Source organism: Ranitomeya variabilis, chromosome 3 (assembly GCF_051348905.1).
Source record: "Ranitomeya variabilis isolate aRanVar5 chromosome 3, aRanVar5.hap1, whole genome shotgun sequence".
NCBI classification, from domain to species: Eukaryota; Metazoa; Chordata; class Amphibia; order Anura; family Dendrobatidae; genus Ranitomeya; species Ranitomeya variabilis.
This window is the reverse complement of record NC_135234.1, coordinates 369,930,254-369,951,905: the sequence shown is the minus strand read 5'-3', so window position 1 is coordinate 369,951,905 and position 21,652 is coordinate 369,930,254.

Sequence of the window (21,652 nt, the reverse complement as noted above, 5' to 3'; positions counted from 1 at the left end):
CATTGCCACTGGCACAGGGCCCCTCAAAGTACGGCGTTGTGTTTGACGGCGGGGGCGCCTCCCACCGGCAGTGACACTTTTGCGTACTATGACAGGCCCTGTGACAGTGACGTCGCCAACGAGTATGCCCCCCCACCTCATGAAGGAACCTGCACTTTCATATGCACCTTCCTCTTTGTCCCCGTGTAAGGTGGTATAGTATGCGGGAAGGGGGACCTGACTTTCAGCAGGGTCAGATTCTGGCTGTGTAGAGTGCAAGGGGAATGTAGTGGTCTGGGTCAATGTACCAGCAGACCCATCAAGCAGTGGCTGGGTAATAGGCATGATGAGGAGGAAACACAGATATAGGCCCAAAATAAAAAAGGAGGCTAAAAGCTGGAAAAAATTGGTTACAGGAGTAAACAGGCAGCATTGCTTTGTTCAGTGGAGGACAACAACAAGCAGCAGCAGACACCGTTAGTAGGGCCCAACCAAACTAGTAGGCCAAATACAGTTTCAAATTCTAAATATAGGCTGAAAGCCTGTAGATTGAAACTCAGCTTTGTTTCTTTGAGGAAACCAAGAGGCAGCAGCAGACATAACTAGACCCAAACCAAGAACCAGGCCAAATGCAGTTTCATATTGTTGATAGAGGCTGAAAGCCTGTAGATTCAAACGTAGCTTTGTTTCTTTGAGGAAACCAAGAGGCAGCAGCAGACATAACTAGGCCCAAACCAAGCACCAGGGCAAATGCAGTTTCATATTGTCGATAGAGGCCGAAAGCCTGTAGATTCAAACTCAGCTTTGTTTCTTTGAGGAAACCAAGAGGCAGCAGCAGATGTAACTAGGCCCAAACCAAGCACCAGGGCAAATGCAGTTTCATATTGTTGATAGAGGCTGAAAGCCTGTAGATTCAAACGCAGCTTTGTTTCTTTGAGGAAACCAAGAGGCAGCAGCAGATGTAACTAGGCCCAAACCAAGAACCAGGCCAAATGCAGTTTCATATTGTTGATAGAGGCTGAAAGCCTGTAGATTCAAACGCAGCTTTGTTTCTTTGAGGAAACCAAGAGGCAGCAGCAGACATAACTAGGCCCAAACCAAGCACCAGGGCAAATGCAGTTTCATATTGTTGATAGAGGCTGAAAGCCTGTAGATTCAAACGCAGCTTTGTTTCTTTGAGGAAACCAAGAGTCAGCAGCAGATGTAACTAGGCCCAAACCAAGCACCAGGGCAAATGCAGTTTCATATTGTTGATAGAGGCTGAAAGCCTGTAGATTCAAACGCAGCTTTGTTTCTTTGAGGAAACCAAGAGGCAGCAGCAGATGTAACTAGGCCCAAACCAAGAACCAGGCCAAATGCAGTTTCATATTGTTGATAGAGGCTGAAAGCCTGTAGATTCAAACGCAGCTTTGTTTCTTTGAGGAAACCAAGAGGCAGCAGCAGACATAACTAGGCCCAAACCCAAACGCTTTGTTTAGTAAAGGTAGAGTGGGCGCACCCACCTGTCCAGGCAAACGGCACTTGCACTGGTGCTTGCGCCAAGTGGTGACCACGGTCCTGTGGGGGGAGGCAGCACATTTAGGGAGGTATAAAAATGGCCTATGATGGACATTCAGCAGCTGCAAATGGAGGAATTGGCAAAGTCAGTAAGAGGTGGGCAAAAGCGAGTCATTTATCACCCAAGCTAGGTGTCAGCAGGGGAAGGTGGGGCAAAAGAATTGCCAATCCATGATTGGTTCATTTTAATGAAGGTTAGATCATCTACATTTTGGGTAGCCAAACGTGTCCTTTTTTCGGTCAGTATTGAACCAGCAGCACTGAAGACTCTTTCTCAAAGCACACTGGCAGCAGGGCAAGGGAGCTCCTGTAAAGCATATTCTGCCAATTCGGGCCAGGTGTCTAGTTTAGATGCCCAGTAATCAAAGGGGAATGACCTGTGAGGGAAAACATCGATAAGGGATGAAAAATAGTTTGTAACCATACTGGACAAATGCTGTCTCCTGTCACTTTGAATAGATGCAGCAGTCCCTGTTGTGTCAGCGGTCATTGAAAAATCACTCCACAACCTTGTCAGAAAACCCCTCTGTCCAATGCCAATTCGGATTTCGGCACCTCTAGCACCTCTGTCATGTTGCCCCCTACGGCAAGTGTGAGGACCATCACCGCCTCTGTGTGCTGGGAATGCCTGAACCAAACGGTCTACAAGAGTGGCTTGTTTGGTAGCCAATATTTGCTCAAGGTTCTCATGTGGCATGATGTTTTGCATTTTCCCTTTATAGCGTGGATCCAGGAGGCAGGCCAACCAGTAATCATCATCGGTCATCATTTTGACAATGCGGGGGTACCTATTTAAAATACGCAAGGCATACTCAGCCATGTGGGCCAATGTTCCTGGTGTCAATTCACTGGTCCTGCTGGGTTGAGGAGCACTTTCTTGGAAATCCACATCACAAGTGTCCCGCAAGAAACCTGTACCTGACCTTGCAACGCCACCAGTTTCAAGTGGCCCCTGAGAAGCATCCTCCTCCCATACCTAGTCATCCCCATCATCCTCCTCCTCATCCTCTTCGACCGCCACCTCGTCCTGGACAGTTCCCTGACCAGACAATGGCTGACTGTCATCAAGGATTCTCTCCTCCTCGGCTGCAGACGCCAGCTCCTTGATGTGCGTCAAACTTTGTATCAGCAGACGCATAAGTGGGATGCTCATGCTTATGATGGCGTCGTCTGCACTTGCCAGCCGTGTGCATTCCTCGAAACACTGAAGGACTTGACAGAGGTCTTGTAGCTTGGACCACTGCACACCAGACAACTCCATGTCAGCCATCCAACTGCCTGCCCGTGTATGCGTATCCTCCCACAAATACATGACAGCACACCTCTGTTCACACAGCCTCTGAACCATGTTTAGTGTGGAGTTCCACCTTGTTGCAACGTCGATAATTAGGCGGTGCTGTGGAAGATTGAGCAATCACTGATGGTTCAGCATACGGCTGGAGTGTACGGGCGACCGGCGGATGTGCGAGCAAAGTCTTCGCACCTTCAAGAGCAGGCCTGGTAACTCCGGATAATCTTTAAGAAAGCACTGCACCACCAGGTTCAAAGTGTGAGCCAAGCAAGTTATGTGTTTGAGTTGTGAAAGGGCTATGGCAGCCATAAAATTCCTTCCATTATCACCGACTACCTTGCCTGCCTCAAGATGTACACTGCCCAGCCATGACTGAGTTTCTTGCTGCAAGAACTCGGCCAGAACTTCCGCGATGTGTCTGTTGTCGCCCAAACACTTCATTTCAAACACAGCCTGCTGACGCTTCCCACTAGCTGTTCCGTAATGGAACACCTCGTGTGCAACACTGGCAGCTGCAGATGGAGTGGTCATGCGACAGCGCTCTGTTGACGAGCTTTCGCTTCTGGAGGAGGAGGAGGAGGAGGTGGGGTGGCGAACATCTACAGCCAACTGTTTCCTAGATCGTGGGCTAGGCAGAACTGTCCCACTATTGCTGTCCCCTGTGGACCCTGCATCCACGACATTAACCCAGTGCACCGTGATGGACACGTAACGTCCCTGGCCATGCCTACTGGTCCATGCATCTGTTGTGAGGTGCACCTTCCCACTGACAGACTGCCTCAGTGCATGGACAATGCGGTCTTTGACATGCTGGTGGAAGGCTGGGATGGCTTTTCTCGCAAAGAAGTGGCGACTGGGTAGGTCATAGTGTGGTACTGTGCAGGCCATCAGGGCTTTGAAAGCTTCGCTTTCAACCAACCGGTAGGGCATCATCTCTAATGAGATAAGTCTGGCAATGTGGGCGTTCAAACCCTGTGTATGCGGATGACAGGATGAGTACTTTCGTTTCCTAACAAGAGTCTCTTCTAGGGTGAGCTGGACTGGAGAGCTGCCTATGGTGGAACTAGCGGTGGTGGTGGTTGTGGACATGGCAGATTGAGAGTGAGTTGGTGATGTTGGCCTACATACGGTGCTTCCTACCAATAACCTTCTGACTCCCTGACTGCTTTGGCCTAGCGACGATCCCTCCACATTTGCTGCTGCTGGTGTCCTAATCGGTGGGCTTACAGTGAGGGAAGCAATGTTGCGGTGCTGACTACCTTCATTCAGACCTGGTGCACCAACGGTACGGGACGTTACGTAGTTAGTCCAGGCTTGCAAGTGCATGCTGTTTAAATGTCTACGCATGCACGTTGTATTTAAATTGTTAAGAATCTTCCCTCTGCTAAAGGTCTTTGAGCATTTTTTACAGATCACTTTTGACTGATCATTGGGATCTTGGTCAAAAAAATGCCACACTGCACTCTTCCTACTATGGAATTCCTTTTCAGGCATTGCACGCTGCGCAACTTTCACAGGGTGGCCACGCTGTCCTAAAACTGGTTTTGTCAAATGTTTTTTGCCTGATACGGGCCTGCCAGATGACAGCTGTTGCGATGTAGATTGGTGCTGCTGCGGATAACCCTCCTCCGCTTCTGAGCTACTGGCAGCGCCACCCTCTTCCCCCAATGGCTGCCAATCTGGGTCAACAACTGTGTCTTCTATCACCTCCTCCTCCTCAATGTCATGTGCACCTTCCTCAGTGTCACCGTGTAAGGTGCTAAAGCGTTCGGGACAGGGCACCATAGTCTCATCAGGGTCAGATTGTGGCTCAGCAAACTGCGAGGGCAATGTAGTGATCTGACTCAATGGAACAGCATCATAATCTAGCTGTGGCTGTGCATCAGTGCACTCCATGTCCGATTCTTCTTGTAATGGGCAGGGTACAATTTCCCTTTCTAACCCAGGCACGGTATGTGTAAAGAGTTCCATGGAGTAACCTGTTGTGTCGCCTGACGCATCCTTCACTTTTGGTTTGGGAGAAGGACACAAGGAAACGTCTTGTTCCTGACTGGGAGCATCCACTGACGACTGGCTGCTGTGACATTTCGAACTTTGGGAAGAGGAGACCAAAGAGCTAGAGGCTGAGTCAGCAAGGAAAGCCAAAACTTTTTCCTGCTGCTCTGGCTTTAAAAGCTGTTTTCCTACTCCCAGGTAAGGGAGCCTTCGAGGCCTTGTGTAGCCAGACAATGACGCAGGCTCAACACCTCCAGCCTTAGGTGCTACTGTGCTTTTGCCACTACCACCAGATGCAGCACCACCATCAGTACCAGCTGACAACCCCCGCCCACGGCCTCTTCCACCAGACTTCCTCATTTTTTGGGGGGAGACACAGAACCACAACTGTGGCCCACTGGTATAACTGTAAACTATGAACGTGGCAGAAAGTGGCTGCCTGATATATACGACACACTAGCAGTACAGCAGAATATACACTGTGTGCAAATTTTAATCTCCCTTTTTTTGGGGGGGAGACACAGAACCACAACTCTGGCCCAGTGGTATAACTGTAAACTATGAACGTGGCAGAAAGTGGCTGCCTGATATATACGACACACTAGCAGTACAGCAGAATATACACTGTGTGCAAATTTTAATCTCCCTTTTTTTTGGGGGGAGACACAGAACCACAACTGTGGCCCAGTGGTATAACTGTAAACTATGAACGTGGCAGAAAGTGGCTGCCTGATATATACGACACACTAGCAGTACAGCAGAATATACACTGTGTGCAAATTTTAATCTCCCTTTTTTTGGGGGGGAGACACAGAACCACAACTCTGGCCCAGTGGTATAACTGTAAACTAAGAACGTGGCAGAAAGTAGCTGCCTGATATATACGACACACTAGCAGTACAGCAGAATATACACTGTGTGCGAATTTTAACCTCCCTTTTTTTGGGGGGAGACACAGAACCAAAACTGTGGCCCAGTGGTATAACTGTAAACTATGAACGTGGCAGAAAGTGGCTGCCTGATATATACGACACACTAGCAGTACAGCAGAATATACACTGTGTGCAAATTTTAATCTCCCTTTTTTTGGGGGGGAGACACAGAACCACAACTCTGGCCCAGTGGTATAACACAACACTATGAACGTGCCAGAAAGTGGCTGGAATTATTATTTAAAAAAAAAAAAAGGAAGCTCCCTACATTGAGCTCAGGACAAGTATGGCAGCAATAAAAAGGACTGCTGAACACAAAAATGTGGACAAATAAACAAGATAAGTAACTGTGCAGAAAGGAGCAACAGGAATTTTGCTTTTAAAAAAGCAGTTGGTTTGCACAGCACCGTGCACACAGCTATGCAGCTGCTGCACTAAAATACGACCTCCACTGTCCCTGCACAAAAAGGTGGTGTGGGACAGTGAAAATCGCTCCAGCACAAGCGGTTTGGGGGTTTATATTTCCTCCCTAACTCTGTCCCTGCTTCTGACTAACTGCAGCAACACCTCTCCCTATGCTCAGATCGTCAGAAGTAAGATGGCGGTCGGCGTTCACGCCCCTTTATAGCCCCTGTGACGCCGCAGACAGCAAGCCAATCACTGCCATGCCCTTCTCTAAGATGGTGGGGACCGAGACCTATGTCATCATGACCGATCCGTTTTGCTCAACCCTACTCAGGAGTATTAAAAGCCGTCTTCCACTCATCACCTTGACGGACTCTTATGAGGTTGTACGCCCCCCTGAGGTCAAGCTTGGAAAACCACTTAGCACCAGCCACCTGGTTGAACAAATCAGGTATCAGTGGCATAGGGTATGGATCACAGACCGTAATCTGGTTTAACTCCCTGAAATCCAGACAAGGGCGTAGTCCGCCATCTTTCTTCTTAACAAAGAAGAACCCCGCTGCCACCGGCGAGGACGAAGGCCTGATGTGCCCTTTGATCAGACTCTCAGCAATGTAGTCTTTTAACGCTTGCCTCTCAGGACCAGAGATGTTGAACATCCTAGCTTTCGGCAATTTGGCCCCTGGTTTAAACCTAATAGTACAGTCATAGGGGCAATGTGGTGGCAATTCTGAGCAACCCTTCTCTGAGAACACATCCGCAAAATCTAGCAGTGACCCAGGAATGCTTGGAGTCACAGCAGACACACATGTGGCCAGGCAATTCTCCTGGCAAAATCCGCTCCACTGAATTATGTCCTGAGTTTTCCAGTCAATAACCGGGTTGTGCATAGATAACCATGGAAAACCCAGAACCATTTGTGCCGGAAGATTACTGAGCACCCTACATGTAACCTGCTCAGAATGTAGGACCCCAATGTGGAGTTTCACCTCAGCAACAAACTCAGTGATCTCCCCCTGTGGGAGAGGGGTAGCATTGATGGTGACCACCCGGATAGGATGAGGCAATTTTTCGACCGTGAACCCGGCCGTGCACGCAAACTCCTCATCAATGAGATTAGTGGCCGAACCACTATCCACAAAAACAGTGATTGGCAGCTCTCTGCCAGCGACCATAACTCTGGCAGGGAGCAGACATTGAGAGACCACCATGGAGGATATGCATAAGCTCAGATTGGCCTCCTCCACACCCTCTGAGCATAGAAGTTTTCCACCGTTGCGCTTTTCTTAGAAAACAGAGGACAAGCATTTACATAATGCCCCTTTTTACCACAGCAAAAACACGCTCCCTGCTTCCTGAGTGAGGGGGCTTGCTGACGTGACACCACTGCGATTTGCATAGGCTCCGTGGGCTCACCTGCAGCAACCTCATGTGCACCTACGACCTCCCCCATAGGCGGCATCTCTAGCGCCCCCAGACGCAAACAGCGATCAATGCGGACAACAAGACTCATGGCAGACTCTAGAGAAGCAGGAGTCTCATACATCAGGAGGGCTTGTTTAACCCTTCTCGAAACCCCATATACAAACTGACTCCGCAGCGCCGGTTCATTCCATTGTGTGTCCACCGCCCAGCGGCGAAATTCAGAACAGTAATCCTCCGCCATTCACTCCCCCTGGCGGAGAGTGCGTATTTTAGATTCTGCTAGAGCCAATCTGTCAGGATCATCATATATGAGTCCAAGAGCAAAAAAAAACCTCTCCACTGAGTTAAATGCAGCTGAATCAGAAGGTAATGAAAACGCCCATGCTTGGGGATCTCCGTTCAGTAATGACAAAACCAAGCCCACACGCTGAGCCTCATTACCTGAAGAAAGCGGGCACATACGAAAATATAATTTGCAAGCTTCACGGAAAACAACAAATTTACTGCGTTCACCAGGAAACCTCTCAGGTAAAGGGATTTTTGGCTCTGCAACTCTACCTGCACTTGCACATTAGATACTACTAGACCCTGTTGCTGAACCGCCCCCTTCAATTCAGTGACCTGTAAGGACAGCGCCTCCAACTGGCGGGTTATGGAAGTCATGGGATCCATGACATAAAAAAAAACTTTCCTATTTTTTTTTTCTTTTTGGGCCGATTATAACGTCACGGGAGTACTGGGTAGACTAAGGCTGGTTACCCAGGCCCCTGCAATATCCCTCAGGCTAGGGAAACCCTGTCTGACCCTTTCCCAGAAGTTACACTAAAGGTGTGCATGTCTGGGCCACCAGGCCTGACCCTGTCTCCTGTTTCAGCCCTAAGCTGAAACAACCACCCGCCACCCAGTGAAGAGACCACACACCAATCCCCACAGAAAGCACAGACAGGGAAAACTGAAAAACGCATCACGCCGCAGACACACAGGAATACACTATAATGTGCACAGGGCAAAGCAAATACAAATATAAGAAGGAGGAATAGGACAAAGGATAATACACCACCAGATACGATATTCCTACAACAAGACCACCACTCCAGACCGGAATCGCTAGGCACAAAGCACAAGCTATAATCGGCGACGCCCAAAGTCCAGCACGACTATTTAAAGGCCGTGGGCGTGACCCAGCCTCCAACCAAATTACCAGCTAGATTAACCCCGCGCAAGCTGGATAAAGTCTAGCCGACGCCACTGAGCGTGTAGTGGATGTATGTGGAATTACCGCTGTCTGTCGGACGCCCTAGTGTGAACAGCGTCCGACATGACAGTAATTTGGTAAAACTACCATGGAGGCTCATGCTGCTGGATTTGGTGTGTCCTGTTACAAGGTAGAAACTTTCTCTTGGAAGATGAGGAAAAGGTGTGTACTCCAGCTCCTTAAATCTTGAAATTCTTTATTGGTGCATATAAATATAGCGTTATTAAAATCCTTGCACAAAGGTGGATGCAGTCATGAGGATAGACAACCTGTTTCGATCTATGTGATCTTAATCATGTCTAACAGCCAGTAGCGTAGCTACCGGGGGGGCAGAGGGGGCCATCGCCCCGGGCCCCGCGCTCTGAGGGGGCCCACCCGGAGCTATGCTACTGTAACTGCATCGGCGCTCGCAGCGCGCCGATGCAGTTACATTCTGCGGCAGAGCAGGGAGAATCGATCCCCTGCTCTGCCGCTATGGGGCCCCTGAGCAGGCGGCAGGGTCCCGGTGCCAGCAGTGGGCCCCCCGCCTGTCATTGCACGGTGAGCTGTATCGGCATCTAGCCGATACAGCTCACCGCAGTGATGAGGTAAGGAGCGCTGCGCTCCTCCCATGATCCCCCACACTGTCTGACAGCGGGCGCGATGACGTCACCACCCAGCGCCCGCTGTCAGATGAGCGGGAGTAGGGAGCGCCGCTGGAAAAGGAGGAAGAGAGGTGAGTATTTCTTTACTGTGTTTTATATGGGGGCTGCTTGATCTGCCGGGGGGGAGGGGTGGCTGCTTGATCTGCCTGGGGGGCTGCCTTATATACAGTATATGCCTATAGGGGGGAGTGCTGCCTTATATACAGGATCTGTCTATAAGGGGGGAGTGCTGCCTTATACACAGGATCTGCCTATGGGGGGGAGTGCTGCCTTATATACAGGATCTGCCTATAAGGGGGGAGTGCTGCCTTATATACAGGATCTGTCTATAAGGGGGGAGTGCTGCCTTATACACAGGATCTGCCTATAGGGGGGAGTGCTGCCTTATATACAGGATCTGCCTATAAGGGGGGAGTGCTGCCTTATTCTACAGGATCTGCCTATGCACGGGAGTGCTGCCTTATACACAGGATCTGCCTATGGAGGGTGCTGCCTTATTCTACAGGATCTGCCTATAGGGGGGAGTGCTGCCTTATACACACGATCTGCCTATAGGGGGGAGTGCTGCCTTATTCTACAGGATCTGCCTATGGGGGGAGGGCTGCCTTATTCTACAGGATCTGCCTATGGGGGGAGTGCTGCCTTATTCTACAGGATCTGCCTATGGGGGGAGTGCCGCCTTATTCTACAGGATCTGCCTTTGGGGAGTGCAGCCTTATTCTACCGGATCTGCCTATGGGGGGTGCTGCCTTATACTACAGGGTCTGCCTATAGGGGTGCTGCCTTGTGCTATATTGAGGACTATCTGGCACATTATACTATATGGAGGTTATCTATGGGGCCATCATACAGTGTGGGGATTACAGTGTTGGAGCCATCAAACAGTTTGAAGGCTACTAACGGGTCAGTATACTGTGTGGGTGGTACTATACAGTTAGGGGGCATTATACTGTGTATAGGTGAGCTGTACAGGGGGGAGACTCAGGACATTATTAAATGTAAAGTGGGCACTTATTGTAATAGGGGAACTCAGGTTACTGTGACTATCAAAGGGGCACACAGAGGGCATTATTATTTTCTAGGGGGCAAAATGTGGGCTCTGTTTTCTACGGCACTTGCACCCGGCATTACTATATTATAGAGGGGTGCTTTAGATTTTAGAGGGTACAGAGAACCACAGAGTAGGTGCAATAATAGGGTCACATAGGGCAGCAGTGGCTCAGTATTGGGGTATCAGGTGCAGTAATAAGGACACATATGGCAGCAGCGGCTCAGTATTGGGGTATCAGGGGCAGTAATAGGGACACATACAGCAGCAGAGGCTCAGTATTGGGGTATCAGGTGCAGGAATAGGGTCACATATGGCAGCAGCGGCTCCGTATTGGGGTATCAGGGGCAGTAATAGGGACATATACAGCAGCAGAGGCTCAGTATTGGGGTATCAGGAGCAGTAATAAGGACACATACGGCAGCAGCGGCTCAGTATTGGGGTATCAGGAGCAGTAACAGGGACACATACGGCAGCAGCGGCTCAGTATCGGGGTATCAGGGGCAGTAATAGGGACACATACGGCAGCAGTGGCTCAGTATTGGGGTATCAGGAGCAGTAATAGGGACACATACGGCAGCAGCGGCTCAGTATTTGGGTATCAGGGGCAGTAATAGGGACACATACAGCAGCAGCGGCTCAGTATTGGGGTATCAGGAGCAGTAATAGGGACACATGCGGCAGCAGCGGCTCAGTATTGGGGTATCAGGTGCAGTAATAGGGACACATACGGCAGCAGCGGCTCAGTATTGGGGTATCAGGTGCAGTAATAGGGACACATACGGCAGCAGCGGCTCAGTATTGGGGTATCAGGTGCAGTAATAGGGACACATACGGCAGCAGCGGCTCAGTGTTGGGGTATCAGGTGCAGTAATAGGGACACATATGGCAGCAGCAGCTCAGTATTGGGGTATCAGCAGGATGAGGAGTTTGTGCAGGTTGGGAATAGATGGTGATGGCTGGAATGTGAGAAGAGAAATGTGTCTTTGTTGTATTCCCTGCAGCTGAGTCCTTGCCGGAAGAAGTTGTCATGTCGGTCTGGGCCAGATGGAAAAGACGGGAAAAGTGACGATTCCATCATAAAGAACGTCAACGGTAAGTCACCATCTGTAACTGTGCTGTGATCTCTTATATGTTCTGAAGGGCTGGTATTTACCACTGACTATATGGCGGTAATATCCATGTTGGTCGTTATATAGAGATTTATCTTCAGTAACAGTGCGGTCATCTGCTGAGGTCTCCTCCACTATTAGGGCGCGTCATCGAGTTGTAATCAAGGTTACCTGGTTAGGGGCCCACTCAGAAGCTTCGCCCCCCCTGGACCAAAACCCTAGCTACACCTCTGCTAACAGCATATCAACATTGCCAGTATTCATAGTACTAAGAAACCAATCACTGTGGATTTCACAATCACATGACTGAGAAGTTGCAGGTCCTACTATTTAACCATTTAACAATAAAACTAAGTATAGATATAAAAACGATTCAACAATAATGATATAATATTTTGTTTTTCTTATTTAAACCTAACGGTGATCTTGTTTGTAAAGTGTATATCCAATACGCCTCCCGGGTTAGGAGGCATCTTTTGATTTCCCAACACGATTTGAGCATTTAACCAATTCTATGCCCTGAACAGCCATCGCTGCAATATTACCTCCGTGGCAAGTAGCAAAATGTTTGGCAACCATAGGTACAGTACATTTCTATTACCACCATAAAAATACTTGTGTCTCTTATGTGTACAGAGATTCTCGTTTTGAGCTTTCTGGTGGTACATCCCACATATGAAACTTTGCACTGTGTACAATTGATCTTATATACCACGTTTTTAGAGTGGCAATTTATGAAATCTCTAATTTTATAGCTTTTAGAGTTGTGATAATTAGTAAATATATTGCCTGAATGACTTGATGCACATGTGCTACATGACATGAGGTAGTGCCGCATTTATAGAAGCCTTTGCATTCCAACCATGTATTGGATCTGGATTTGGATGTATATTGACTTGGAGAAATTACATCCCCTATGGTTGGAGCTCTTCTGGCTACTATATTTATACCGTCATTTAGTATATTTGACAAAATGTCATCCTGTTCTAAAATTGGTAGCCGCTTCTTGACAGCAGATATGAAATATGAAAAACTTGACAGCAATCCTACTAAGGAATACAATTTAAAGATTAGTAGAATTATTGAAGAAGGCTTGAGTTTAGGTGTTTTACACAAAATACAAGCAGAATAATTATATGTACCATTTCCTATTTTACCAACACTATATTGACTTCCCAAAATCCATAAGGGTAATGACATACCACCCATTAGACCCATAGTTTCAGGGGTCGGATCTATGACTTAACATATGTGTGAGTGGTTGGATTCATTATTGCAACCGTTAGTAAGAAGGACGCCAGGTTACATCAAGGACTCTAGAGAAGTACTAAAAACTTTCTCCAGAAAAACATGGCAAGAAGGTTTTTTGTGGCTCTGTTGTGATGTAATTTCACTTTACACGAGCATACCACATGATGTTGCCATGAGAACCTTGGAGTTTCATCTTAATAACTATAATTTTTATTCACAGGATCTGATCCAGTACATATTGCAAGTGACATTTTTTTAACTTAAGCATAATGTTTTTTCATTTAATAAGACAATTTACAGACAAAGGACTGGAGTTCCTATGGGAGCTAAGTACTCCCCATCGCTTGCTAACCTGACTATGGCTTTTTGGGAATCTGTGTACATTTATTCCGTTGATAACCCATTTCATGATTTTTTGTTCTGGCATGGCGGATACATCGACGACACCCTCATTATTTGGGGGGGCGATGTGTCTGCCATACTTGAATTCATGGAATATGTTAATGGTAATGATTTTGGTATTAGGTTTACGTACAGGCACAACAAAAAGTGTATATAGTTTCTTGATCTGGAATTGGAGGGTGAGTGCGATAAATCTATCCATAGTAAAATGCATATTAAACCCATGAGTGGAAATACGGTTCTACACGCCAAGAGTAGTCACCCCTCCACACAATTAAATCCATACCGGTGGGAGAATTCACCTGACTCAAGAGAAACTGCAGCAAAGCAATAGATAGAGTTTGACAATTTGGAAATACGACTTGATAAGCGCAGTTATCCTAAATGGTCTCTAAAAAGAGTCCGAAATATCTAATATATAAAGCTGAATGTGTGTATGTATGTGTGTATGTATGTCTGGGATTGGCATCTGAACCGTCGCAGCTACAGCCACAAAATTTTGCACAGTCACATGTCTGGACCCCGAGAGCGTCATAGGCTATGTTGTGAGGTGAAATTTTAACCCCGCGCTTTCCAATTCACCAAACAATTTTGCCCCTATCTACATAATGGGGAAAAAGTGAAAGCAAAAGTGTTGGAGGCATCGCAGCTACAGGCACAAAATTTTGCACAGTCACACGTCTGGACCCTGAGAGCGTCAAAGCTATGTTGTGAGGTGAAATTTTTACCCCGCGCTTTCCAATTCACCAAACAATTTTGCCCCTATCTACATAATGGGGAAAAAATGAAAGGAAAAGTGTTGGAGGAAAATGAACAGCTGCCAGATGTGAACAAGACTTAAAGAATGAGAGCGATGGCGCCAAAGAGTATATACTGTACAGTTGCTAAGGTGGGGCCCCGACATGGGATAATCACCACACCACCACGGGGATATGAACACACACACAAAATGCGCCACACACTACCACGTGCTCAAACACATATACCACCCTCAGCGCACATTTCACCACACATACACCAACCTCGCCACATAAAAGTTGAAACACAAAAGTCGCAGCTCAAAACTCGCCACATGCAAAACTCTCCACATGCAAAACTCGCCACACGTGCAAAACTCACCTCATGGAAAACTCGCCACACGCAAAACTTGCACACGCGGAAAAATTGCCACATGCACAAAAGTTGCAACACATGCAAAAGTTGCCTCACACAAAACTTGCACATACTCAAAAGGCACCACACATAAAAATCGCCTTGCGCAAAACTCGCCATGCGCAAAACTTGCTGCACACAACTTGCTACACTAACCTGTCACATGCAACTCGACACACAAAAAGTTGCTACACGCATGTTGCCACACAAAACTCATCTCACAAAAGTCGCTACATGCATGTCGCCACACGCAACTCAACACACACAACTTGACACACGAAACTCGCCCTAAAACACACACAAGTCTGGTATTATCCTTCAAAAATAAAAATCTGATTAATAAGCTGAAAAACTACAAGAGCAACAAATGTACCATATAGGAATCCGGCAGCTGTCAGTCACATGACCAGTCTATTATGTGTATGTGTGAGCTAATATATACTGCCAGGGGGTGGGCTTACTGTTGGCTGGAGATTTATCAGGCTGCCAATTTAGCTTACAAATACTGAGGTAAAAATACTGACCAAATAACGTGTGAACGAGGTCTAATACAGGAGGAGATGACATACAGATATATACTATATACAGGAGGAGATGACACACAGGTATATACTATTTACAGGGGAGATGACACACAGGTATATACTATATGCAGGAGGAGATGACACACAGATATATACTATATACAGGAGAGATGACACACAGGTATATACTATATAGAGGAGGAGATGACATACAGGTACATACTACATACAGCAGGAGATGACATACAGGTATATACTATATACAGAAGGAGATGACACACAGGTATATACTATATACAGGAGCAGATTACCTACAGGTATATAGTATATACAGAAGGAGATGACATACAGGTATATGCTATGTATAGGAGGAGATGACATACAGGTATATACTATATACAGGAGGAGATGACACACAGATATATACTATATATAGGTGAGATGACACACAGGTATATACTATATACAGGAGGAGATTACATACAGGTATATACTATATATAGGAGGAGATGACATACAGGTATATACTATATACAGGGGAGATGACACACAGCAGGTATATACTATATACAGGGGAGATGACATACAGGTATATACTATATACAGGAGATGACATACAGGAGTATACTATATATAAGGGAGATGACAAACATGTATATACTGAGGTGAAAATGAGAGGTGTGAGGTGAAAATGAAAAGGTGTGAGTGCAAAATGAGAGGAGTGAGGGAAAATAGTGGAGTGATCGGAAAATGACAGATGTGAGGTCGAAATGACAAGTGTTAGGGGGGAATGAGAGGAGTGAGGGGGAAAATAAGAGGAGTGAGGGGGAAAATGAGAGGTGTGAGGGAGAAAATGAGAGATGTGAGGGGGAAAATGAAAGATGTGATGGGGAAATAAGAGAAGTGAGGTGCTATAACTAACCACAGATATTTACTATGCCCAGGCAACGCCGGGCTCTTCAGCTAGCTTAGATTTACAATCTCCATGCTTTTCTCATGGTCAACTTTATGTGGCCTGTTCAAGAGTTGGAACAGCCAAAAATCTGTTTGTCTTTGCACCTGAAGGAAAAACTAAGAATGTCGTTTATCAAAAGGCTCTCGAATAAGTAGTAGAAGATTACTTCACATTACTTGGCCAATTTAGTTAAATCTGTGTGGAATATCTCTGGTGTTGAAATATATGTTGTAAAATGCTTCTATTAGCTTAGTTTTTGCCTTTTAATAATTACATTTCTATCTATTTGTTTTGTGGTTTTTTTGTGCAGAATAAATTTTTGTTAACACATTCTATTTTGCTTACAGCAGTTATTACCCCGGGCGAAGCCGGGTAGTACAGCTAGTAGTAGATAAAAAGATAGGGAGAATTTATTAAAATCTAATCTTAAATCTAAAAAAAATAGGACAGCTAAGCAAAATAAACTGTATGTTTGCCTTCAGTATAGTTCCCATTTTAATGAGATCAAATCCATTATACAGAAGCGGCTACCAATTTTAGAACAGGATGACATTTTGTCAAATATACTAAATGACGGTATAAATATAGTAGCCAGAAGAGCTCCAACCATAGGGGATATAATTTCTCCATGTCAATATACACCCAAATCCAGATCCAATACATGGTTGGAATGCAAAAGCTTCTATAAATGCGGCACTACCGCATGTAGCACATGTGCATCAAGTCAATCATGCAACATATTTACTAATTATGACAATTCTATAAACTACAAAATTAGAGATTTCATAAATTGCCACTCTAAAAACGTGGTATACAAGATCAATTGTACACAGTGTAAAGTTTCATATGTGGGATGTACCACCAGAAAGCTCAAAACGAGAATCTCTGAACACATAAGAGACACAAGTATTTTACGGTGGTAATAGAAATGTATCTATGGTTGCCAAACATTTTGCTACTTGCCACGGAGGTAATATTGCAGCGATGGCTGTTCAGGGCATAGAATTGGTTAAATGCTCAAATCGTGGTGGGGATATCAAAAGATGCCTCCTAACCAGGGAGGCGTATTGGATATACACTTTCCAAACAAGATCACAGTTAGGTTTAAATAAGAAAAACGAAATATTATATCAATATTGTTGAATCGTTTTTATATCTATACTTAGTTTTATTGTTAGATGGTTATATAGTAGGACCTGCAACTTCTCAGTCATGTGATTGTGAAATCCACAGTGATTGGTTTCTTAGTACTATGAATACTGGCAATGTTCATATGCTGTTAGACATGATTAAGATCGCATAGATCGAAACGCGTTGTCTATCCTCATGACTGCATCCACCTTTGTGCAAGGATTTTAATCACGCTATATTTATATGCACCAATAAAGAATTTCAAGATTTTAGGAGCTGGAGTACACACCTTTATCTCATCTTCCATTGCTACATGTCTTGGTCTGGACGAGATCTCCGTGCTCCTTCGGTCTGTCGGTGAGCTGGCTGTGGCTTTTAGCCTTATTTTTCTATATATTTAGAAACATTCTCTTCCATCTACTTTTCCTTGGCTGACTTCCAGTGTATTTCCAGACACGCTAAAGTCCTCAATCTTTTTCTAGACACATTCGATAGTGTGGAGTAAGGAGCACACATCTGTGATAAATCAAATGGAACCTGCCACTTGAAACAATGCAATTAACAAGCAGATATGGGGTTAATCAACAGGTTAATAGCTTTCTGACACTGTGTGGTTGCCACGCCGAGAGCCCCACTGCCAGGAGGAAATTAAGACCGGGATCACACACAATGAGATACGGCCGAGTCTCGCAGGTTAAAACCAAGCTCTGGCACCGGCACTCCAGAGCGGAGCATGGGGCCGTATAGCAATACATGGAGCCGCACGCTCCGCTTCAGAGTGCCGGTGCCAGAGCTTGTTTTAAACCTGCGAGACTCAGCCGTATCTCGCTGTAGTGTGACTCCGGCCTAACTTTATTTCTCTCGGCAGCATTTGGGTTTCAGTCAAGTGGGCGGCACTGGCATTGTTTTAGTCATCGCTCTCTATAGAGAGCAGTGGCTGTAGTCACGCCCCTGACAATGACTGACAGCTGGTCCTAATGCTGAGCTCTAATACTGAACCTGTTGTCAGTCGGTTACAGCCACTGCTCTTTATATGCAGAGCGGTGACTGAACCCACACCGAAGCCACGCCCTTACTGATACCCCAACGCTGCCGGGAGGAATAAAATTCACTTCCTCTCAGCAGCGGCAGTCTTAGTATCTGCCACTGTCAAGCTCAGAACGCTATTAACCTGCAGACTAACCCCATATCTTCAGGTTAATAGCCATTTTTTCACATGACAGGTTCTTTTTAAATTTGTGATCATTAAAATAAATCAATAATACATTTGTCTAAATTGATTTCCACTCAAGAAAAATACCAATAGTAAATATGAATGAATGGGAGATAAAAGTGAGATAATGTTAGTGTGAGATAAATGACATACTTAGCAGTGGTCAATAAGCAATGTAAGGGGCTGCTATGTTCTACCCTGTACATCGCTTGTATCCAGCACCTGCTGTTGCATGTTTCAGCTGATCAGTGAGGCTGCCAGGTATTGGGCCCAGAACAATATCATACTGATGACCTATCCCACAGATAGGTGATCAAATGTTAAGCTCTTGGAAAACTCCTTTTGGTCCACTGTAATTTTTTTACTCAGAATAAACTGAACTATGGTGCGAGTTTCAAATCCACACCATGTTAATTTATCTTGCAAATACGATGAATTTTAGATGATTTTTACCATAGACATGCATTAGATGTATAAAATCCACAGGTAAACAGGTTGACATATCAACAAGAGACAAATAACACATGTAAAAATACGCAGTCAAAAACGCAATGACAAAAACACAAGTAACCTAATTTGCATGATAGGTGCAGAAATGGTGCAGAAAATCTGCAACATCAAAAACCTAAATATTCATCATGGGAACAATGGGATGAAACTAAATGGGAGGAGACACAGATTAGATATTAGAAAAAACTTTTTTGACAGTTAGGGTGATCAATGAGTGGAACAGGCTGCCACAAGAGGTGGTGAGTTCTTCTTCCATGGAAGTTTTCAAACAGAGGCTGGGCGGACATCTGTCTGGGATGATTTAGTGAATCCTGCTTTGACCAGGGGGTTGGACCAGATGACCCAGGAGGTCCCTTCCAACTTTATGATTCTATGAACATACTCTTAAAGAAGTTGTCCACTACTTGGACAGGTCCTTGTCAAACCCCATGCTTGGTCACGATAACCTCACATGCCGTTTCCCCAGCGTCAGCACTCGCGCTCACTGGCATCACTGTCCCTGCCTTCAGGCAAATTGAACATGAAGAGGAAGTCAGAGATCAGTTGCAGCCCAGACTTCTTGTTCATGTTCAATTTGTCCGAAGGCAGGGATAGTGACACCAGCGCTGATTAGACACCGGGCTCATGTATCACAACAACCACAAGGGAGTCCTCTGAGCTGATTGGACACCGGGCACCACATGTCATGCAACCGCATGAGAGCCCCTGGACCACGAGTGCAGACACCGTGGGAAAGGCACCGGCTCGGGATTTGAGTATAAGTTTTTTTATTTTATCAGGACCAAGCAAGGGGTATGAGAAGGGGTTTTCCTAGTAGCGGACAACTCCTTTAAGGTCTGTACCAAAAAGGTAGAGCGTTAACTAGAGATGTGCAAATATTTCAACATTCAGTTTGGATTACGATCGCTGAATTTGCAATATTTGCCATTGGAGTCAATGGGAGGCAAAACCCCACGCTTGGCCCCTATAAAATAAAAAAGCTTATACTCACTTCACGTGCTGTTCCCCCAGTGTCAGCACTTGCTCTCGCTGGCGTCACTGTCCCTGCCTTCGGAAAAACTTAACATGAAGAGGATGTCAGAGATCAGTTGCAGCCCGGACTTCTTGTTCATATTTAATTTGTTCGAAGGCAGGGAAAGTGACGCCAGTGCTGATTGGACACCGGGGTCACATATCACAACAACTGCATGAGAGCCCCTGGACCGCTAGTGCAGACACCGTGGGAATGGCAGCGGCTTGGGATTTGAGTATAAGCATTTTATTTTATCGGGACCAAGCATTTGGCATGAGAAGGAGTTTTCTAGTAGGGGACAACCCCTTTAAGGTCTATACCAAAAAGGTAGAGCATTAACTAGAGATGAGCGAATATTACAACATTCGGTTTGGATTACGATTGCCGAATATTCGCCTATTATAGCCGAACACCATTGGAGTCAATTGGAGGCAAAAACAAACGTATACAAAGCACAAACGCCGGTGTTTCCCATGCTATATTGCCTACAATACAAACTTTTACATGCCACTGTATATCTCATATTGGAAAATTGGGGATATAGGCTGACAACTATTCACACCCACATCATTGATGCCCTTAAGTTTTTTAATTAGTATATTACATGAGTACTACATTTCGAGCATGCGGAATTTGTTTCTTTACCATTAATTACATTTTACCAGCACAAATGCAGTGGTATAAATTATTTTGTTTTTTTGCGAGTTTAGAGTTTAGACATCACTGTGAACAATTCTAATCACGATCACTGCAATGAGTCTTTAAATAAAAGGTTTCAACTTTTTTTATCATTTGGAAATTCAGTATATTTCTTTTTCTGTGTATCATATGAGTTGCAAATGCAGGTAAATCTAGAATGAGACACTGAATGGGATGTCACAATCAGGATTCATAAATATTTCCCCATGGGGTCTTCTCTAGGTTTTTACAGCAAGATTAGGTCTGCAATCAGGATATATCATTCCGCCAATTGGTGCCATTTCTACAACTGTACAGAGCCCTAATTCCGGGTCCTATCAGCCACATCTTTCTGAGGCACAATGAAGCAATCTGTGGCTTAAATAGACCTAGATGTGCAAATTAGACCTACTATCATGTCTCTCACATGCACTGTTCTGAAGACGCATTGTTCTCCTAACCTCTTAAGAAGAATCAAGTTCTATTAGGAGGATGTTGGTTTGAAATGAGCTTTAAAGAGGGAAGATCTATTTTTAAACAAGAAAATATGATTTTACATTTAAATCTGAGGGTCGTGAAATAATACAACTCCCTCTGAAGCTAAAATAAATCTTCCCTGTATCCAAAGAAATAAAATATCAAAGCATTCAAGTAGAAACAATGAAGATAACACTTGTCAAACTAAAAGCAATCAATAATGTTTATGCTTAATTTACTATGCATGACACATAAATAATTAATGTCATATATATATATATATATATATATATATATATATATATATATATATATATATATATATATATATATATATATATATATATACACACCGTATATTATATGGAAGTACCATCAAATAAAGCAAAATAATACAGTGTTGTTCAGAAGTATAAAAAAAGATAATACATGGAAATATCCACTGTAAATAGGAAAGATCACATTCTTATATCAGAACATGACGATTATACAGAGATGAGTGGCACTACATAGCCAATAATTAGTGGTGGGTCACTACTGCAGAAATGCTCACAGATTCCTTTTCATGTGCCAACACTTACTGATGGACGTGTAGTCCTCCTTCTCAATTTAAAGATTTTAGCAGCTTTAGTATGTATTATACAGTAATGTGTCCCACCTACTGTGGACCTTGAAATAGATGATGGTAGTTTATATCAATGAAA